Source organism: Mustela erminea, chromosome 16, assembly GCF_009829155.1.
Source record: "Mustela erminea isolate mMusErm1 chromosome 16, mMusErm1.Pri, whole genome shotgun sequence".
In the NCBI taxonomy this organism is placed as follows: Eukaryota; Metazoa; Chordata; class Mammalia; order Carnivora; family Mustelidae; genus Mustela; species Mustela erminea.
Genome location: NC_045629.1, coordinates 29,956,155 through 29,976,998, shown reverse-complemented (window position 1 = coordinate 29,976,998; position 20,844 = coordinate 29,956,155). Strand labels below are relative to the sequence as shown.

Below are 20,844 nucleotides of genomic sequence, written 5' to 3'. Positions count from 1 at the left end.
ACAGAGACAGATCAGAAGTAGGCAGAGAGGAAGGCAGAGAGAGGAGGAAGCAGGCTCCCTGCCGAGCAGAGAGCCCGATGCGGGACTCGATCCCAGAACCCTGAGATCATGACCTGAGCCGAAGGCAGAGGCTTTAACCCACTGAGCCACCCAGGCGCCCCTCCTCTCCTTTTTCTTTTTTTTCTTTTCTTTCTTTCCTTCCTTCCTTCAATTCAATTAATTAACATATAACGTATTATTAGTGACAGAGTTCAGTGATTCATCAGTCTTATATAATACCCAGTGCTCATACACCATGTGCCCTCCTTTATGTCCCTCACCCAGTTACCCCATCTCTCTACCCCCCTCCCCTCCAGGAACCCTCAGTTTGTTTCCTGTGATTAAGAGTCTCTTATTGTTTCTCTCCCTCTCTGATTTCGTCTTGTTTTATTTTCCCTCTCTTCCCTATAATCCTGTTTTGTTTCTTAAATTCCACAAATGAGTGAGATCATATAATTGTCTTTCTCTGATTTTGCTTAGAGTATTACCCTCTAGTTCCATCCATGTTGCAAATGGCAAGATTTTTTTGATGGCTGAGTAATATTCCATTGTGTACATATACCACATCTTTTTTCCTTTTTAAAGATTTTATTTATTTGACAGTGAAAGAGAGAAAGAGAGAGAGAGAGTGCATACAAGCAGGGGGAGTGAGGGAAAGAGAAATAGACTCCCTGCTGAGCAGAAAGTCCAATGCAGTGCTGGATCTCAGGACCCTAGGATCATGACCTGGGCCAAAGGCAGACATTTAACTAACTGAGCAACCCAGGCACCCCTATAACACATCTTCTTTATCCATTCACATGTCAGTGGAAATCTGGGCTCTTCCCATAGTTTGGCTATTGTGAAACTTGCTTCTATAAACACTGGAGTGCAGGTGTTGCTTCAGGTCACTATATTTTTATCTTTGGGGTAAATCCCTAGTAGTACAATTGCTGGGTCATAGGGTAGTTCTATTTTCACAGAGTGTAAAACACTTCAAAAAGGAGGATAGGGAGATGGGATGTATTTACAGACTTGGGAAGAGAGCTCCATGGACTCTATCTCTGTAATACAAACATTTATTCAAGATCTGAAAGAGAATTTGGATCCATTATTTCAACACATCCATAAAACAGTCATGTTCAAACATGAAGAGATCAAGAGATACCAGTTTATATTTTTTTCATACTGCAAGAATAAACCACCTTTCAGTTTTCATTAGAAGTCCAGTTTTCCCCTTATGAGGGTCCACAGTTCTTAAGCAAAGCAGTACAGCGCTTACATTAGTGCTTTCTCCTACTATGAATAGCTCTCTAGTCCTCTCACCAGTGCTCATGCCTTCTCTTAATGTCTTGGTCAAAACTCAACCATCAGTCCAGGAAGTTTGTTCCCAGTTTCACTGCTGGTACCTGATCATGTTATTTCAATCACTTTAGCACATTTATACAACCTACTTCAGAGGGTAGGTAATATATATGTGAGATTAAATAAAAGAATGCCTATAGAGTACTTAATGCTCAGCTTCAAGTACAATATGAATATTCAGTAGCTGCTGGCTGGCATTTTTATTCTAGCATCTACATTAAAACCAATCTGTACTCGTTACTCTTTGATTCCTTAATGGGGTAAAGGAAATAAACAGACATGTATTGATTATCTACGATGAGAGGCACTGCAGGGTATAGAATTAGTAGTTCTCAAGTTGAAACTGACCTGAATTTCAATTCCAACTCTGTCACTTATTTGGACTTCTCTATGCCTCATTTAAATCGAGATAATAGAGATTTGAGGGATAAGTATAGATTAAAAATAATTGTAGGTCTCAGTCGGTAGAGCATGTGACTCTTGATCTCAGGGTTCTGAGTTCAAGCCCAATGCTGGGTGTAGAGATTTCTTAAAAATAAAATCTTAATAACAATAATTATTATAGCATTTGGGTCTAGAAGAAGTATTCATTACATCATTTAATATAAACTATTAGTTAATATTTGATTGCATTTTGAGAATCTGATAACGGCTCTGTATCCCTTCCCTAAAAATAATCGAACAAATAAATAACTCTTCACATCATTTTCCATGTAATTCCAGGGCTTTGTTAATATAAAAACCAATCAAAACCTTTTAGTTGGCACAAATAACTCAGAAAAATTGTTACAGGGTAAAGAATTATAGTTGCTCTTAGAACACAGACTATCATCCTCAAGAAAGACAAACAATATTTTATGTCAAAATTTGGGTCAAAACTCTGAGCTTACAGAATGGTATCTCCACCAGGTTATGATATGACCAGTACTGAAATTCCTGCCCTGACTGTCCTCATTACAGGCTTGAAAACCTGGCAGATAATTAAGTGCAACCTGTAGCTGAACAGCCTCAGTCACTTTTCTATAAAATGGGTACATTCTGACAATAGCATTATGAAGATTAAGTAAGCACAAGTAAACTCTCCTAGCACCTGACGGCCAAGAAATAATGTTTTAGCTCTTTTATTTCTCTTTTTTCTTCTTGCTTTACTCATTTCTTTCCTTACCCTGAGTTATTTTGTTTATGATCCACAATGGTGAAGTCACTGTAATGCTTTTACTCCAATACTGTCAGATAATTTCTAGCATAATAAGCAAAGAAAGCCTAAGAAATGTTTGAGGTAAAGAGTACCATTATTACTTCATTTTATTAACCTCATTTGTCTAGAAATGTTTCTGGGCCTCCTTTACTACTAGTTGTTCATCCATAGGCACAAACTGGATGTGTATCAGATATATTAAATCTCTGGAAAATTATCTCTGGTGCCATTTGGGGTTCCATTTATATACTATATAGCTTTCCTAAAACTAAACTATCATTTCTAATCCTCTTCCGTTTTAATACCCTAAAACATGGCTTCTAATTAATGGTTATATTGGCATTATATTCATTCCTCTTTGCTTTTTCTCTGATTATAACAGGTATTACTGGACAAGTTAATGACACAGGGTTTCTGAATATGAGGAAGGTCAAAAAGGAAAATATGATGAGTAAGGTAAGATAATCACATAGAGAACTAGTGGAGTTTTAGCAGTAACAAAGCCAGTGAAATTATAGTTAATTAATCAGGAGTCAGGAAAATTTGGTCATGTGTTGCCATTAATTGGCTAAGTAGAGTAAACAGTCTTGCAATAAAGAGCAAAGAGCGGAAAATCTATCTTTCCTGTCAGCTTCTCTTGCTTGTTATCAGAGCAATTATCTCCTAGTTTGTGAAACAATAACAATTTATTGTTTGATTTAAATGTTACCATTATAAGATATGGATATATATGAAACCTATAAAACTTTATTCATAAATTTAGTATTATAGCATCATGTATTCCATGGTAAAAATGATTTAGGAGAAATGTAGAATTCATGCAAAGTATAATAATTTTTAAACTTAAGAAAATTTTTAAAAAGATTGCTGACTATGTCTTGGCATACTTTCCTTTGTAGAATATGTTAGAGCCAGTCTTTTTTTTGATTAAGACTTACTGTACTATAGAGAAAGCCTCTATTCATATTCATAATCACCAGGCAAATCAAGGAGCTGACTTGCTTAGAATTAGTAACTCCTTTTTTCTTCACTTCTTAACGAAGAAACATTTGACAAGAAAAAATAAAAGCCTACTTTTGTTAAAAAAATAATAAATGATGGAATGTTAGAAAATTAATTTGTTTTTCACAAATAATGATCAATAACTACTAAATACTGATCCGTGTAAATGAAACAGTCTCCTTTTGCTATCTGATTCTAAATATGAAATACATTCATGTTGAGGAATCATTTCAAAGCAAATGTGTTTGTTTTGGCTTTTTTTTTTTTTTTTGGTGACTGAATGAATAACCATATGTGTTGTAAAATCAGTCTGTTTTAATTTACATAATTGCTAAATATAAAATAAAATTTATAAGTCTTTTCACTTTTCATTTTAACTTTGTAAGGAGACAAAGAAAACTGTGCTTTCTATCATATTATAGTTTTTGCTCAACTACTGCTGCCAAAATCCTTAACAAGTAGTATTTTCTGTGTCCTTTCAGAACAACCTCCTTGCACAAGTGTCATTTAAAAAAAAATAAAATCAATAGCCTTAGGAGACCTTTCAAAGAAGTCATTGCCAATGATTCATTTCTCAAATATGACCCAATTTAGCAATAAAATGATGTCAAACTTTATAGTTTTTTCTCAGTACATTAACTTTGGACGCCTTTTCCTAGATGACAGAGATGGCTTCTATACAACACACATGGATATATACACACATATCATTTGACCTACTTTCCATCTGTAATTTCACACTGAATTCTTCTTGCCATTCACCAACACCAAGGCCAGTTTATCAAACTCCTTTTCTCTGCTAGCTAGTTTGCTTTCAGGAAACAGGGAGCAATTTTTGTGTACTCTTTAAGTTTATCTACATCTTATTTATGAGCTCCGAAGACATTATTTTTATTTACTGGTATCTTGATCATTTCATACAATCACTTCTCTCTAACTATATATGGCTTGCAGGACTAGCCTTATGATTGGAAATACAAGAAAGATCCAATGCCTAAAAATATCTTCCCATCTACTAACAGATGCTTGACAGTCAATTCTCACCCCTTTATCTCCAAACCTCATCCCTTTAACCTAAATCTTTCTTTCCCATTGAAATTCAAATATCCATTGTACCTTAAGATCTTAGTCATTTTTTTCCTTAGCTTGAATGATCCAAAAGCAAATTTTGATGATGTGTAGGAGGGAAGAGAACTTGAGGGCATTAGATTTCTGCAGAGGGTATTAGGTAACAGAGGGAATAGAATGATAGACTCACAGAGGAAAGACTAAGAAAGTAGAGTTTGATGAAACTTAAGCAAACATTGTAGTTTTGCCTCAGGTCTATTCTAGTCAGCTAGACACAGAAGTTTTGAAGGTTACACCCAACTTATACTGTGTGCCCCTGTATCTTACAGAATGTATAATATAATTCAAACTGCAAGAAACAGGCACATTTCTACCTGGCCTTGGCCATGCACCATTTTGTAGCCTGCCCACTTTGAGCATCAGAAAGTACCTTGAAGAAATCTAGCTGATATTATTTTAAACTTCTCACTTCCCAAACTGAAACAATTTTTATTTAAAAATCAGGCTCTTTAAAACCACAAAAAGACCGCAAAATTATTGATTGACAAAAATCAAATGTTTACTACTGTAATATATTGTGTATAATTGATTGGCTGTTTCTCCTAAGTATATATTTAGGTGCCCCATATATTTAGGTATTCCACATAATCTAAAAATTTTAATGGGTATAACTATAAGATGATCCAGGTGTCAACCATAAAATCCTCTCTTGTAAAGCTGGTGAGGGGTGCCTGGGTGGCTCAGTGGGTTAAAGCCTCTGCCTTGGGCTCAGGTCATGATCCCAGAGTCCTGGGATCAAGCCCCACATCAGACTCTCTGCTCAGCAGGGAGCCTACTTCCTCCTGCCTGCCTCTCTGCCTGCCCACTTGTGATCGCCATCTGTCAAATAAATAAATAAAATCTTAAAAAAAAAATTTAAAAAAAAAGCTGGTGAAATCCTTTGCTACAAAAAATTATGTCTCTATCTTATATCATTGTTTCTGTATTAGTGTATTAGTGGTATCTGTATTCCCCAGCAGGTTACTTTTCATGCTAGTAAACTCCTAAGTCGTTTCCCTGAATCATGAATGGAATACAAATTGCAGAGATTTCTCCATTTCTGTTTATAATTTAACAAATCTCAGCTGAAGGTGCAAAGTCTTCATTGAAGATTTCTGTGACTTTTTATCCTCCTAAACTTACTTGTTTCTTATGTCAATATTAAGTTTCTAGATTTAAATGTGATGCTTTTCTAATGTATACTCTGATAAAAATTTTCTTTTCCTTTAGAATTATTAATAAAAGTGGTATTTTCATGGGAGGAAAAGTGTATCATCTCTACTACTTTGCTTTCAGTACTTTGGGACTGCATCCTCAGTTGCATAATAGAAAACCTGGCCTGGCATCAACTGGTAGGATTAAAAACCACTGTTTCACTTACTTGAAATTAAAATATTTACATCAATTTCTCTTTGTTTTGCAAATAGAATAGAGGACACAGTGTGGGTGTGGCCCATGAATCCACTTCTGTGACTCATACTTTAGACCTGCTGCTTCCAACTTCTTTATAAGTAACAACTTTACCAAGTACTGGGGCCAGGTTTGGTTACTGTTGTTGGTTCTTAGCAGTTTAATATGAGGCAACTCTTGAAACTATTTCTTTGCTAGGTCTGTAAAGTAGCTCTCCCATATCTTCCCCCAACTCTTGTATTCTGCTGCCTATATGAACTTAATATCTGTAAATAGTCCATTGTGTTTGTTTTGTTGATGTACTGGCTATTTTCCAAGATTCTGTTGTTGACCTTGTCTGACTGTTTAAGGATGACCTTTTGGTGATGTTGTTATAAAACTTCTTAAGAAAAGTGAACAGATGTGCTCATCTAGCCCTCTTCTAAAGACTGCAAAAATCCAGTTGTTTTAAAACAGAATGGCTTGGTACAGAGGGCTGTGGCTATTTCATCTGCCCCTGCATGCTTTAAGCTTCCACAACTAAAAATTAGCTCTGCAACATATAATCACACACAAAGAAAAAGCAAAAAGGAAACCAGTAAGGAAATTTTTCTGCTAGACACATGAATAGTATTGATGGATAGGCCTGCTACTTTTAACACTCTCATAAAGATGGTAACCAAATAACCAATTCAATAAAACAACCACTTCTTCCATGAGAAGAATTAATGGACATGATGTTAGGAGTATTTGACCTGGCAAGAATTTTGGAGGCCTCCTTTTATAGAGGAGGAAGATGAGGTCTACAATGGTTAAGTGACTTGTTGAAAGCAGGGACAGGACTAGGATCAGAGTTGGGTTTTTCTGCCTCTCCATTCAGGAGGCCTGAGTTTATTCTGTGACTGAATTTGCTGAGTGTTTATGCATTTACATTAAGAGAACTCATTTGTACCATATTTATTTTTATTGTTTCTAGCAGAAGCAAGTCAGTAATTTTACAGGTAGTATAGTATAAAATTAGCCCAGTCAGTCAAACCAGTCAAAAATTAGTCAATCTAATATTCCCAAAGAGACAATGCTTTTTGGGTTCTTTAAAAAAAAAAAAACAAACAAACAAACCTGGAAATGAGAATTAGACAATGTATGTTTGCCTGTGTGTGGTATGTTCAAATTTCAAAGATAAGAATATAATTTTTGAGTTTTTTATTGTCTGGTTATATATGATGACATAAAAATAGAACATTTGTAGTTTAAACAATATACTTGCAGTGTTTAATTATTTTTGTAAGCACCTTTATATAACTCTACTGTTTTAATGATAATTAATGAGTGTGGTCCATTAATTATGTATTTGTGTATTTTCAAGCTATTTGTGTATTTTTAAGCTGATAAAAAAACATTTTTAAGTATCCTAAATTATGTGAAGACTAGAAGTACTATTGGTCTATCTACTTTACAGAAAGTAGTTGGGGGCGCCTGGGTGGCTCAGTGGGTTAAGCCGCTGCCTTCGGCTCAGGTCATGATCTCAGGGTCCTGGGATCGAGTCCCGCATCGGGTTCTCTGCTCCGCGGGGAGCCTTCTTCCTCCTCTCTCTCCCTCTGCCTGCCTCTCTGCCTACTTGTGATCTCTCTGTGTCAAATGAATAAATAAAATCTTTAAAAAAAAAAAAAAAGAAAGAAAGTAGTTGGTGTGTAGCCTTGAAATAATGATGCACCAATATCAGAAAACAATTCTTAGATTAAAAAACTCATTCTTGGGGCACCTGGGTGACTCAGTGGATTAGGCCTCTGCCATCAGCTCATGTTATGATCTCAGGGGTCCTGGGATCGAGCCCCGTATTGGGCTCTCTGCTCAGTGGGGAGCCTACTCTCTCTCTCTGCCTGCCTTTCTGCCTACTTGTGATCTCTCTCTCTCTCTGTCAAATAAATAAAAATAAAATCTTTAAAATAGAAATAAGGGGCACCTGGGTGGCTCAGTTGTTAAGCATCTGCCTTTGGCTCAGGTCATGATCCCAGGGTCCTGGGATTGGGGTCCTTGTTCTTCGGGAAGCCTGCTTTTCCTTCTCCCACTCCCCCAGCTTGAATTCCTTCTCTCTCTGTGTCTCTCTCTGTCAAATAAATAAATAAAATCTTTAAATAAATAAACAACTCATTCTCCCCATGATGTGTTATCTTCTTACAAAAATTTAGTTAAAAGATTTTGCCTTTTTAAGGTTTCAATCACTTTTCACCATTGTTTCCATGCATTTTCTTGTTAAGTTTGCCTGATTTTGTTGTTGAGCAACCTTGCATTCTTATTGGACCATGATGATTACTAATAATTTTTTTAATATGCCCATTTGTATATAGTTTCTTTAAGAATATCCTGATATTTTTGTCTAAGAGGCTTTTGAATAAGAAGCTATGTAAGAGGGTTCTTCATTGCAATTCATAGTTCTATAGGAATATAAGTGATAGAATAGTATTTTACAGAAGACTTGGAAGAATGCCAACAGTACATTGGAAAAGCATTAGATCTTACTTCCTCTCAGTATGCTTTTTTTTTCTAGAAAGGGTAAAACCAGTGAGATGACAAGTTAAGGGATTTACCAAAGGATTTCAAAGAAACATAAAGAAAATGTTCCTTTTATTGACTAGATTAAATTATTGTTTTTCTTTTACTCCAAATTCTAGAAAAAATATAAATCCATATTATTTTGAAAAATAAGTTCCATTTAAGATTTACATGGGTAATTGAATTTTATCAGGCTTTCATATCAAACTGAACTGTTAATTAAATTCTCTTCACTTGTTTGCTTTTGTCCCAGACCTCCCTCTTCAGTTCAGAAATATCCAGATGGGACAGGCATCAGTAGCCTTAATATTTCCTGTCCGGATAATAGGGAGATATAAGGGGACTACTAGCACATCTCTAGCACATAGTGAGAATTAATATATAACACTCCCAGTGTATATCAGAAAAAAAACCAAAAAAAGTGGTTCCTTTAAATAATCCTTTTCAGTGATAATAGAATCAAAGAAAAAAAGACATTTTGTTACTAAAGAATCATAAAGAATGTCCTAAATATAAGAGACGAGCCCCACTAATGCCAAGCCAATAATGCAGAGCTGACAGTGCTGCCAAGAGACAGTCTCCTGTGCTGACACTACCTTCACAAGTTTGGAAGGCACCCCAAACATCATCTATTTTCTTTATAACCTTCCTTGTCTCTAGCATTTAAAGATACACCTGAGGGCACCTGGGTGGTTCAGTAGGTTAAGCCTCTGCCTTCATCTCAAGTCATGATCTCAGGCTCCTGGGATAGAGTCCCGCATCGGGCTCTCTGCTCAGCAGGAAGCCTGCTTCCTCCTCTCTCTCTCTCTCTCTCTCTCTCTGCCTATCTCTCTGCCTACTTGTGATCTCTCTGTCAAATAAATAAATAAAAATTTTTTAAAAAGATACACCTGATACTGTATGCATTCTATTTCTATTTTGGAGGTGATCCCTTCTTAGGGGTATGATCTGATATACAAAGTTTAAAGTGTTGATTATTTGCCCTTCTAAAACTTTAAACTACTGTCATATAAGTTTATAATTATATGGCCACTCTAGATGTCCGTTTCCTTACTTATAAAGTGGGGCTTGCAATACTTTCCTTTCCTTTCAAAGGATTAAATCTGATATGCTAACATGGTATCTAAATCTGATATGCTAGCTGAAGGTAGAGAACATTCAATGTGAGTTCCTTTTATTATTATTATCTTCACTGTGCGTGGCCCACTTTCAGTTTTCTAAGATTTACTAGTATAGTTCATACCTTCTAGGAATACATACATGGTCTCTGATCATATTCATTACCAAACTGAAGACTCATAATTCATTTTTAATTCCCACATTCTTACTTCCCAGCTCAGCTACTTTTTTCTAAATTTTTCAGAATTCAGTTTATTTTAGCAGGTATCATTTGAGCTACTATAGAGTGGGAAGCATTACAGTAGGCCTTGATTAGAAATGTAAACAGGATCCCTGTCCTCATGAAGCTTATAGTCTAGTGTCAACTGTAGTAAAGAGACAAAAAAATTGCAATTAGAACTCATAAATTCTGGGAATGGCAGGACTATGCCCCTAAGAGAACACATAAGTGAAGCATTAAATCAGATTAGGGAGAATGGGAGATTAGGAGACCTTCCTGTTCTTATAGGCTTTTCTCTAGAGTTGGCAATAGATCTGTACCTGCATTCCAGGTGTAGGTCAACCAACCAGCCTTACATTCCTCTCAGCATGACTAAACTTTATTTATTTTTTAAGATTTTATTTATTTATTTAACAGAGAGACAGCAAGAGAGGGAACACAAGCAGGGAGAGCGGGAGAGAGAGAAGCAGGCTTCCCACTGAGCAGGGCATCCCATGCAGAGCTCAGTCCCAGGGTCCTGGGATCATAACTTGAACCTAAGGCAGACGCTTCAGGACTGAGCAACCCAGGCACTGCGTGACTAAGTTTTAGACAGTTTCTTCCTGACTACATGCCCCTAACCTCTCCTTACTTAAAGCATTTGCTTTAAAAAAAAAAAAAGTGCAACTGTAAATTCTTTCTCTGTCCTGTTGAGATATAAATCTTTTCCAACTTCTTAATAGTTTTACAACCAAGGAATATCTTTCTCAATGACCTTGGAGCCATATGTTTGAAACATATTCAAGAAAGATAGCACCCCCATTCTCTATGGGTAAGAGTCTTCTTCAAGAAGTGCCAGTTAGAAACCACTGGTGACATAATTGCCTCTGACCAATCTCCCCACTTGGAGTCCTCCAGTTACTATTCCACTAATTCACCCCAGCACTGAAAAACTTTCCAGCCTTTTTTTTTTTTTCAGCAGAGTTGAGTCCAATCTCTCCCCTATTGCAGTAGTCTTGAATAAATTTTCCCTTGCCTATTTAATTCTGCCACTTGATAAGATGTGTCTAAGTTTTGTACAAGCAGGAAAAGCTGATTTTTACTTAGTATTCTACTTATTGATGTCTAACACTTAGTCAGTCTTTGTAACTGCTGATTAAAATAAGCAAATCATGTCAATCAATATCCAGAGGGCTCCAAACTCTCACTAGCAATAAATGAAGCTCCCGAGTTCACTATCTCTAACTGTAAGGAGAATTTTTTTCCCAGAAATATATTTCTTTACACCTAGGCACAAAATGTCCCTTTGCTTCAAAGAGACTGTGAGTAAGCTAAAATATTCACTCTTCCTTGTAGCTGTATACTCATTCTTTTGGTATTTCAGTGATTTCAAAGGATCAGAATCATGAGCAAACTTGGGAGCAATTCATCATCCACCATCACTAAATTACTCAGCAAGGACTCTACCTGCTGTACCCTCCACGAAACTCACTACAGGATCAACTGAGGCACTGACCTCTCATACTCTGAGACAGAATTTCAGATAATTGATGGTTTTAACCAAAGTTCTGAATTTTAAAATGGATGGAAATTTCTAAATCAATCATAGTAAATTATAAATTATCTTCAACAAAGACTATGTAATAAAAACTTCTAACAATTGCTGTAGAATTTAAGCTTAAATTTAAATTTAATTTTAAAGTAAATAAAAATATTTACTGCATTTTGATAACATTTTATCATTATAAAAACCGAATTTTTTTCCTAATGTGCATACTTGCTATAACAGCTTTTTCTATTTCCAAAAAAAAGTGTTACTAATTTAAGGGCATATTATACAACATATGGTACCTCAGAATTAAAGAAATATGGGAGAATGATTCTGATTACCTCCTCATGCTATGTGAAAATTCATTACTCCAAACTTTCTTGGACAGTTTTTTTTTTTTTTAAAGATTTATTTATTTATTTGAAAAAGAAAGAGAGTGAGCAGGGGGAAGTGGCAGAGGAAGTGAGAAAGATAGTCCCTAGTGGACCCTGCCCAACACAGGGCTCAATCTCATGACTCTGAGACATGACCTAAGCTGAAACCAAGAGTCAGTTGCTTAACTGAGTGAGCCAGCCCCTCACTGGACAGTTTTTTTTAAAAGATGCCAGTAATGTAACTCACACAAACACCCATAAGTATATCCTTTTCAAATACATGGGACTTCTACTACTTTAATGAGTTGAATATGATATCTTATAATCATACCTTTGCTTTTATAATATATTGTGGATGCAGTGTCTTTGGTAGGAAATGTATCCCATGAATTATAATAGTAACATTAGTGGAAAATGCAATATTATTTTAATACACAATGGCAGGAAACTAGGACAGATTTTCAGCAAAAGAAGAGAGTTGCATATATTTGGCCTTTGTTAACGGGCCCATTTCTCCCTGGTAATTGCCTAGTCTTTATGTACGCATTACAGTGCATTGCTCTTAAGGAAACCCAGCATTCTTCACTCTGTAACCTATTCTTTCCACAAAATACTGGTGAACATAGCCATTAGCTTGATGTGAAGTGGATGTATAGATTAAAATTTCTTCACAAGCTCACTTAACCAAGGTACCAAATACTTATCCAGAATCCAAAACAAATCAATTGAAGAGCTAAGTGTACAAGAAAAATCCTGTAACACCCTAGATTCCAGTGAGGTACAGTTTTTATTAATTTTAGTAATTTTATACCACTTAGCAAGCTCAGGTTGTGTCTTTTTTCTTTTTTTTAAATTTTTTATTTGAGATAGAAAGAGACAGCGTCAGCTGGAGGAGAGGGAGAATCTCAAGCCGACTCTATGCTGAGTGCAAAGCCCAGCACAGGGCTGCATCCCACAACAGGGAGATCATGATCTGAGCTAAAACCAAGAGTTGGCCATTTAACCACTGAGAGACCCAGGTACCTCCAGATTGGGTATGAAAACATTTTATTAATAATTTTATGAAAATATTTAACAACAATTTAGTATTAGAATGTTAGAAAAGAAAATAGGCCAATAAAAGTGCTTCTCCTGCTTTGAACTATAGAAATGAATATTCTGAAGTTAAGTAAATTGGACAAAATATGTTGCTGTTTAGTAAGTTAAAGAAATTAAATTTAGATGTTCCCCTTTTATCAAATTTTATAAATCCATTCAGATTAATCTGGAATCAAATTTTATAAATTTTATCAAATTTTATAAATCCATTCAGATTAATCTGGAAAACTTCATCAGGAGGTTTAATAATATTTGAAGGTAGAATTTTTTTTTTAATTTTCTGGCTGATTTTTTAAAAAGTGACTAGGGCAAGATTATATAAATCAAATTGGTGCAAACAACATCTTAGCTAGTCCACGTCAGTCACTTTCCTAAATTTCAAGGTGATTAATTACTGAACTTATCTTATGACTTTAATTTTAGAAAGCCTCAAATTAGCAGCAAGTTTTATCTGAGTCAAAGCAGTAGGGGTTCTATGGAAAGATTTGTTAGATTAATTTTTCCTCAATTGAAATGTAGATGATTAAGATACATATTAATTTACTATAAAGAAGTCACATATTCTTCAGTGACTAAAGTCTTCCCTTCTACGCTCCTGATGGCCACTTGGGTGAAAAACTTAACAATACTGGTTTAGCTCTTTTTTTTTTCCTGATTCTTCCTGATTCAAAACATCAGTACGAGTGATGATGAGCTGCATGACTAACTGAACAGGAAGCTCCTCAAACATTTTTTTTTAACTCACTAGCAATCTTATATCAAGTAGCAGCTCACGAAGTAAGTGCTGAATGAATGAGTGGACAGATCCCATTCATACATTGTAATAATAACTAAATACTTCTTTAGAAATCTGAGGTTTAGGGGCACTTGGGTGGCTCAGTGGGTTAAGCCTCTGCCTTCGGTTCAGGTCATGATCTCAGCGTCCTGGGATTGAGCCCCACATCGGGCTCTCTGCTCAGTAGGGAGCCTGCTTCCCTGCCCCCCCCCGCCCCACCTACTTGTGATCTCTCTCTCTGTCATATAAATAAATAAATAAATAAAAGTCTTTTAAAAAAACTGAGGTTTAATTTTGTGGTCAAGTACTGAAAGATGGAAATAGAATCAGTACTTCCATTTATTTATAACATGACCTCTCTCCTCAGTAGATGGTCAAAAAGGTTAGTTTACCAGTGGTTTCAGAAAACACACTAAATGGGTTAGAAGAATCAAAATATTTATGGTATATATTTAATTGGTTTGGGAACCAAGTGAACAGGTATTAGTTCTAAAGACAATCTGGTGCCAGTTTCAGTGATGAGGTCTAAACTGTACAGGTTTCAAACTCAGCCCCACACCTTGTTAATTTTGGCTCACTTAATAATGCTTCCTGATGCTGCCACACAGTCCCTTATTTTAAGATAATAGGTGATTTAACTATGTATATGTGTTTTTTTTAATGTTACATAGAAAACTAGATTCAACATTTTGTATGTGCTATGAGAAATATGATACTCGGGGTATACTGCTATTTATTATAAACCCAGATTTATATAAGTTTACCTCAACTGAAAAAAAAAATTATCCTCTTTAATGTAATTACTGACTATCTTTTCCTCCTTAACTATATGGCCCTATATCTAGGGTACTTACTTGTGCAAGATGCCAAAGTTATCACCACTGGAATGGTGCCATAAGAGAGACAGATTTTCCAAGTGAAGTCAAGTAGCTCTCATGGTTTTAGCATTATCAAAAAATGAGCAGTTTTGGTACATTAGTGCAATACAAAGCCATGGGTTTCATTAGCTATTCAGGAAACAGTCAAAACACCACATGGCCAGTAGGCTGGCCAGTTTTTGTAAACTACAGTAAAGTAGTTTTCATAAAGTAATCTAAGGGGTATTCTTGATCTAAACCCAAAAAGAATGGGATTAAATATATAAATCCTTGCAGGAAGCTTGGTCGTGGAAAAAATCTGTCACTTAGGATGGCAATTCAGCTTAACAAGTGAGGCAATGAGACTGATGGAATACACCCTTTCCAAGGAAGAAGTTATAACAATTTCTATTGATGGTGACAGTATTTCCATAGGCCTCTGTTTCCAGGAGGTTATTTACACTGTCACAGAAGAACACTGAAAACACATCGAGCCCCACATCGGGCTCTCTGCTTGGCGGGGAGCCTACTTCCCCCTCTCTCTGCCTGCCTCTCTGCTTACTTGTGATCTTTGTCTGTCAAATAAATAAATGGAATCTTTAAAAAAAAAAAAAAGAATCAGAAAAATATTTTAAATCTCTCTTGACAAAAAGAATGAAGCTTTTAAATTAAGAATAACCATTATTATCATTACAGAACTATATTATTATTAATATTTTATTATAAAATAAATTATTATATTCAGGGAAGACAGACTGGCATCACATCAGCATTATATCACTAAAACATAATCAGTACACAAAATGTGCTAAGCCTAAACTAAGGATTCTCACTTTTGATCTTAAGGTTATGACAGTTTATCACAATTTTTGAGTAAAACTCATTTTCAAACTTATTGTATCTTACTATATCAGAACTATTTCAAAAAGGATCTTGCGGGGGTGCCTGGGTGGCTCAGTTTTTGAGTGTCCACCTTTGGCTCAGGTCATGATCCCAGGATCCTGGGATCAAGCCCCACATCTGGCTCCCAGCTCACCAGGAAGTTTGCCTCTCCCTCTCCTACTCCCCCTGCTTGTGTTCCCTCTCTCAGAGTGTCTCTCTCTGTCAAATAAATAAATAAATCTTAAAAAAGAAAAAAAAAGACCTTAGTCAGTTAGTCATCTCCGTTAAAAAAAAAAAAATCCAAGCCATCCCTTTTCTCTGAAATCTTTGGAGGTTGCTATGACAATAGCATTTCTAGCTTAGCTCACAATTCATGTTCTTTAGTTCTTAGCCAAAGTAACCTGGTTCTGCTTGCTTTCTAAGAGTCCAAAAGATAGCCCCAAAAGTTTCCTCCAGAGACTAGGACTGGGAAACAATAGAATTATTAAATGCTGAACTTTAAAAAAAGGCATTTGTACATATAAACTACCAAAACTGCAGTGAGAAGAAATAGAAGACCTGAACAGACCTATAATCAGCAAAGAAATTGAATCAGTAATCAAAAATCTCCCAATAAACAAGAATCCAGGGCCGGATGACTTCTCAGGGGAATTCTACCAAACATTTAAAAAAGAATTAACACCTATTCTTCTGAAACTGTTGGCAAAAGATAGAAATGGGAGGAAAACTTCCACAGTCATTCTATGAGGCCAACATTACCTTGTCCCAAAACCAGACAAAGACCCCACTAAAAAGAATTATAGAGCAATATCCCTAATGAACATGCATGCAAAAATTCTCACCAATGTATTATCTGAGAGGGTCCAACTATACCTTAAAAGAATTATTCACTATGACCAAGTGGGATTTATTCTTGGGTTGCAGGGGTGATTCAACATCTGCAAATCAATTTACATGATGCACCACATTAAGAAAGAATAAGAACAATGGTTCTCTCAATAGATGCAGAAAAAGCGTTTGACAAAATACAGGAGTCTTTCTTGATAAAAAACAAACAAGCGAACAAACCCTCCACAATATAGGGATAGAGGGAACATACCTCAATATCATAAGTCATTTATGAAAGACCCAAAGCAAATATCAGCTCTCAGCTGAGAGCTTTTCCCCTTAGGTCAAGAACATGACAGGGATGTCCATTCTCACCACTGTGTTCAATATAATACTGAAGTCCTAGCCTCAGCAATCAGACAACAAAAAGAATTAAAAGGCATCCAAATCAGCAAAGAAGTCAAACTTTCACTCTTCACAGACAACATGTAGAAAACCTGAAAGACTCCACCAAAAAATTGCTAGAACTAATAAGGTAATTTAGCAAAATCGAAGGATATAAAAATCAATGTACAGAAGCTCGTTGCATTTCTATACAGTAAGAATGAAGTAGCAGAAAGAGAAATCAAGGAATTGATCCCATTTACAATTGTACCCAAAACCATAACATACCTAGGAATAAATCCAACCAAAGAAGCAAAGAATCTGTACTCAGAAAACTACAGAATACTCATGAAAGAAATTAAGGAAGACATGAAGAAATGGAAAAATATTCCATGCTCATGGACTGGAAGAACAAATACTGTTAATGCCTATGCTACCCAAAGCACTCTACACATTCAATGCAATCTCTATCAAAATACCAACAGCATTTTTTCAAAGAGCTGGAACAAACAATTCTAAAATTTGTATGGAACCAGAAAAGACCCTGAATAGCCGAAGTAATGCTGAAAAAGAAAACAAAAGGGGAACCTTGGTGGCTCAGTCAGTTAAATGTCTGCCTTCAGCTCATATCATGATGTCAGGATCCTGGGATCAAGCCCCGCTTGGGGCTCCCTGCTCAGATGGGAGTCTGCTTCTCCCTCTCCCTCTGCCCCTCCCCATCCACCCCTGTTCATGTGCTCATGCCCCCCCAATAAATAAACAAAATCTTTAAAAAAGAAAAGAAAAGGAAAAAAGAAAAAGAAAACCAAGACTGGAGGGATCACAATTTCAGACTTCAAGCTGTATTACAAAGCATTATAATCATCAGGACAGAATGGTACTGGCACAAAGACAGACACACAGAACAATGGAACAGAATAGAGAACCCAAAGAACCCTTCAACTCTATGGTCAACTAATATTCAACAAAGCAGGAATGAATATCCAGTGGAAAAAGACAGTTTCTTCAACAAATAGTATTGGGAAAATTGGACAGCCACATGCAGGAGAATGAAACTGGACAGCTTTCTTATACCAGACACAAAGATAAACTCAAAATGGATGAAAAACCTAAATGTGAGGCAGGTATCCATCAAAATCCTAGAAGAGAACACAGGCAGCAATCTCTTTGACCTCAACCACAGCAACTTCTTGCTTAGACATATCTCCAGAGGCAAAAGAAGCAAAAGCAACATGAACTATTGGTACTTCATCAGGATAAAAAGCATTTACCCAGCAAAGGAAACAATCAACAAAACTAAAAGGCAACCTATGGGATGGGAGAAGATATTCATAAATGATGTATCAGATAAAGGGTTAGTACCTAAAATCTATAAGGAACTTATCAAACTCAGCACCCAAAAAACAAAGAATCCCATCAACAAATGGGCAGAAGACATGAACAGACATTTCTCCAAAGAAGACATCCAAATGGCTAACAGACACATGAAAAAAAAATGCTCAATATCACTCGGCATCAAGGAAATCCAAATCAAAACCACAGAGATACCACCTTATACCAGTAAGAATAGCCTAAATTAATAACTAAGGAAACAACAGATGCTGGCAAGGATGCAGGAAAAGGGAACCCTCTTACACTGTTGGTGGGAATGCAAACAGGTGTAGCCACTCTGGAAAACAATATGGAGGTTCCTCAAAGATAAAAGTAGAACTGCCCTACAACCCAGCAATTGCACTACTTGGGATTTATCCAAAGGATACAAACATAGTGATTCAAACAAGTACCTGCACCCCAATATTTACAGCAGCAATGTCCACAATAACCAACTATGGAAAAAGCCCAGATGTCCATTGACAGATTAATGAATAACAAAATTATAATGGAAGTTAAAAATGGCTCTCTTAACTAAAGCTATATTCAGAATGTTCTGGTTTTAGCATTGGAAAACAATCTCCAGGTAACTGAAGGAGGAAAACTACATCCATTAAGAGATTCTCTCAGTTTGATCATCACTGGCATCTCACATGCAAGCTTCTAGGCCTAAACCGTAACACTTCTGTGAAGGTATAGACAAAACAAAAACATCTTGTTCTTTTCACTCTAGTACAAATGATACAGAAGAAATATCAAAAGAATTTATGAAATCGTGAGAGGGAATAACTGGGAAACAGGGAATGTGAGATAAATATAAAGAGTCTGGTTTCCAAAGAATTAGTTTATTCTTTATAAATAATTGTTAGCGTAGAGTCCATGGAACTTAATACTGGGCTCCAAGCATCTGTTAACCTATGAAATAATACGTAAGACATTGTGTACATTTGTATAGTCTATGTATAAAGGATGAAAGAGGACCTTTACAAATAGATAGAAAAGAAATTCTTGCTGTTGTCTATTATGTAAGCCAAAAGCAGATGGGGCAGTTTGGCAGAAACACTACTATAAGGGATATAAACAATTTGGTCCAAGTATACAAGCTCTCAGATTTGTATTGGAAGACTTGTGTTATATTATTCAAAAGTAAATTTCTGAATTTCTGGAATAAGAGTTCCTTCCCCTTTATTCAAGACACAGTATTCAAGAGATTCTGAGAATCTCATTGACATCACACTGAAAATTCTGTGCACATGTAAATGTGTACATTTCCTGAAAAGTCAATGAAATGTTCATAAGCCCTTCAATGGCACTTTCTCGTCCCATTTCTGTGCTGGGTCTCCCATTCTGAATGTAGAAATTCTAGGTTCTGAGACCTTTTAATCAGCAGGTGGTGAGGGACCCCTCTCCAACATTCTGCATCTTTGATGTGCCCTTAAGGGAAGTAAGCAGCCACCTAATTATGCACACCATTCCTCACAACTGTTATTACTGTATTTTAGAAGATTAACAGATGGGGAAGAAATGATAAGTAAGTAGACAGAGACTATCATAAGGGCCAAGGTGAAAAGTAACAGAATTTAAAAGATGATGGTATGAGTGGGGATCACAAAACTAAGAATGGGAAGGAGGGACAACTTGGTATCTGGTACTGTTGAAAAAGAAACAACAACCCAAAATAGAGTCACTTGGGCTAAGCCATGTATCAGTAAACCAAGACTTAATATCTACCTAACCTAACTGCAGTTTCAACCTCTCCTAAGAATATAATCCTAACCAGTCAGTCTGAAATTTCCCAGTCAGCACTAGTGAGGTAATCCACCCTGCCTTCCCCCAAAGGATGTGACCTTGCCTGAAATAATCTTTTCTTTTGATAATGATTTCCCTGTTCTACCCCTTTCTGCCTTTAAAAATCTTTCCTTTCCAGCAACTCTTGGAGTTCCCTTCTATTTGCTAGTTGGGATGCTGCCTGATTCATGGCTTGTCGAATAAAGCCAATTAGATCTTCAAATTTGCTCAGTTGTATTTTGTTTTTTAACAACACATACCACAGCATTTTTTTAAACCTAAGTTGTCATTCAGTGATTGGAAAACAAATTTTTTTTTTTTAAATTTTCACTAATTGGGAAAAGAATGAAACAAGGAAATCAGTGCCTGGTGTATAATAGGGATATAATACATTTCGGAAAAAAGCAGGCTACAAATTTTAATATTAGTCACATATTAACTTGCAGAACAGATAGGTATTGGACTTTTATATTACTAATGCTTACAATATTTGAACTTCTGGTTATCTCAAGTTCATTAGACCCCTGATTATTGTTCCACTGGAGTCCCCGAAGTTTGAATTTTGAGATATGGGTGAAAAATGAGGTCATGGCATAGATAAAGAGAGATGATGAAACTATAAAAATGATAAGGGGCTTAGTGAGCTGTAGTTGACCTCATTCAGGAAGGCAAGTGGTCACTGTTACTGAGAATACAGCAGTGACTTGAAGAGGAGAGGGCCAACATTACTTCCTAACATTAAATTCAAATTAGGGGAGGACAGAGAAGGTAGAATAATAATCAGAAAGTGACATAAATGTAAGGAGCAGACTGGCTTTCTTGTACTAGAGAAAGAGAAAGCTAAATTTCTGTTGAAAATAGTAGGGGAATCATTTGAAAAATACAAATTTCAATAGGACTGAAGAGGTCAGAAAATATTAATAAATAAAACTGAGTTTATTCAAGATGAACATAGAAGTTAGAGTTGCAAAAACTAGTGTTAAAACAT

General features: G+C 36.0%; 1 protein-coding gene and 1 long non-coding RNA gene across 2 annotated transcripts in view; one reads left to right on the top strand and one right to left on the bottom strand.

Annotated features, from left to right (window-relative positions):
* The window catches only part of LOC116574784, a 107,655-nt gene extending 92,491 nt beyond the window's left edge, over positions 1-15,164 (top strand). The window contains exons 3-4 of the long non-coding RNA XR_004279480.1: positions 2,964-3,037; positions 14,901-15,164. This is a non-coding gene — a long non-coding RNA (uncharacterized LOC116574784). The remainder of the gene's footprint in view (positions 1-2,963; positions 3,038-14,900) is intronic.
* Positions 1-20,844, bottom strand: part of PKIA (cAMP-dependent protein kinase inhibitor alpha) — a 92,773-nt gene that overhangs the window by 44,366 nt on the left and 27,563 nt on the right. The window lies entirely within an intron of this gene.